Genomic DNA, 2388 nt, shown 5'->3' on the forward strand with positions numbered 1-2388 from the left:
ATTCTTAAAAGTAATGAAAAAAAAAGTAGATGAAAGTAATAGTGGTTTGGTACGAAAGATTTGCATGTCATTTATAGAAGAAAAAGAAGCAAAATAAAGCAAGAAGGAAATAACAAGAAAAAAACCGAAAACAATAAGCATGAGCCGAACTCGTAAACAAAAAAAAAAAAAAAAAAAAAACGAAACCAACTTCTAAAAAAATAATTGAGTCACACAACAAGGATATAAACTAAATAATAATAAATAAAGATAAACACAAATTAAAAATACAGTCATCATTAAAAAAAAGAAGCAAAAACTAAATCCTTTCATAATCTGAGCCGAAACCGTCTTTACCTCCGATATCACCAGCGTCTAACTTTCCACCACCAGGCGTCAGTACCGAAAGAAAACGGCAGCGGGGATGGTGCTCGAGTCGTGTCTCCGTGGCTAAGTGTCATTTTTGTGGTGTTTTGGCTCGTCGTGTTATGGCGGAATGGCGCAGGTTAACGGTGAGTAATGGGGCTGGCTAAGTGTTGCAGTTGTGGTGTTATAAAGACTAAACTTTTATCATTAAAACAGAAAATTATGAGAGGGAGGGAGGAGTTACAGTAGTTGTGGTGATTACAAGCATGCCAACTGCATACGAGAGAGAGAGAGAGAGAGAGAGAGAGAGAGAGAGAGAGAGAGAGAGAGAGAGAGAGAGAGAGAGAGAGAGAGAGAACAATGACGGAGATGGAAAGGATAAGAGATTAACACGTAGGAAGAGGAGGGAGAGAGTGGTAATGGTGGTGGTTGAGGGAATCAGGGATGCCAACCGTAACAATCCATCCCATCTAGCGGCCGCCACACGAACCATTTTAGATCATTGTGAATAACGAAAGGAAATCGGTATTAAAATTTAGCATGTAAGAGGTTGTAACTCTCTCTCACTCTCTCTCTCTCTCTCTCTCTCATCTCTCTCTCTCATCTCTCTCTCTCCTCTCTCTCTGAGCCTCCCCCAGCTTAACTTAAACAGGCAGTTGCATAGCTCGTTGCGTCGTATTATTAACAATTTTTTCCCAGCCAGTATTTATAGTCAGATAATCATTAAGACTCGCATTTGTTTGCGGGTAATACTGGTACTTAATTCACGCAAAGCATCGTGGGCGTTGAGGGCCATGCAACGTAATCCTAACTACCTTATTGTTTGCCTCGTTAGGGGATGAGCTGGGAGGGTAAGGCAGGCGAGGAAGGCAGGAGGGAAGGGAGGGAGGGTTAGAGGGGGGGTAGGGGAAGGATCATTATCATCAGCGGGGTAATGAGTGCATGGCTGTGTGTGTGTGTGTGTGTGTGTGTGTGTGTGTGTGTTTAACTTGCCCAGCGGCTTAGGTTAGGCTGTAGGAGGAGAGGAACACACTGCTTTACCGAGTCTGGGGTGTTAATTTTGCCGCCTCAGGACACGGGGATAGGTTAACGCTGCCGCTGATTGATATTCTCGTCTCGTTTGCTGGTTTGCTGAAAAATATTTTGTTGTTTTCAAACGTGCGGCAAACTGACTAGATTATTTGTTTTTACTAAGTACGGGGTTACACATGTGCTTCAGTGTTGTATGGTCTTTTTTTTGCATTCCTGATTATCTAGGGCATTTATGGGTTTAAGGGAATGTAGTTAGTTTTTATACACATTGCGTAATTAATATATTTGCTGTCTTGTCGCATATTCTTTCTTCATTGTGTTTCAGATACTCGTTGGCGTTTCTTGTGTATTCAACACGTAAACAAGGGGACGCAGCATGACTGATTTCTCTCTCTCTCTCTCTCTCTCTCTCTCTCTCTCTCTCTCTCTCTCTCTCTCTCTCTCTCTCTCTTTTATAATTCTTATTATATGTAAGGTTTGTTAGGGACTATAAATAAATGTTCAGATGTTTCTCTCTCTCTCTCTCTCTCTCTCTCTCTCTCTCCTCTGTTATAATTACTGTTATTATATGTAAGGTTTTTTAAGGACTATAAATAAATGTTCAGATCTCTCTCTCTCTCTCTCTCTCTCTCTCTCTCTCTCTCTCTCTCTCTCTCTCTCTCTCTCTCTCTCTCTCTCTCTCTCTCTCTCTCTCTCTCTCTCTGTGTTAGTGTTGAGACGCGGCATACTGACAGTAGATGCTTCCCAACCCTTAAACCATTTACAAGGTACCGAATTAAGTTATGGGTTATGTAGCACTTCTGATATTGAAAATTCACTTGAAATCTGTGCTGTAGATAGAGGCTGCTGCTTCCCTTAACCAGCACTGATAAATAATGTCTGGGTGTAGTGTGTGTATTGTATTTCTGAAATTAAAAACCCCACTGGAATACTGCATTGTGATGCGCCGCCTCTTCCGCCAATCATGACCGATAAATAGCGGCAGACCGTGAGCTTTTGTACTTCTGTTTG

General features: G+C 41.5%; 1 long non-coding RNA gene across 10 annotated transcripts in view; it reads left to right on the top strand.

Moving 5' to 3' along the window:
• Window positions 1-373: 373 nt before the first annotated feature.
• Window positions 374-2388, top strand: part of LOC135116364 (uncharacterized) — a 234714-nt gene continuing 232699 nt past the window's right edge. For all 10 annotated transcript variants that reach the window (XR_010276248.1, XR_010276254.1, XR_010276250.1 and 7 more), the window contains exon 1: window positions 374-491. This is a non-coding gene — a long non-coding RNA (uncharacterized LOC135116364). The remainder of the gene's footprint in view (window positions 492-2388) is intronic.

Source organism: Scylla paramamosain, chromosome 31 (genome assembly GCF_035594125.1).
Source record: "Scylla paramamosain isolate STU-SP2022 chromosome 31, ASM3559412v1, whole genome shotgun sequence".
Taxonomy (NCBI): Eukaryota; Metazoa; Arthropoda; class Malacostraca; order Decapoda; family Portunidae; genus Scylla; species Scylla paramamosain.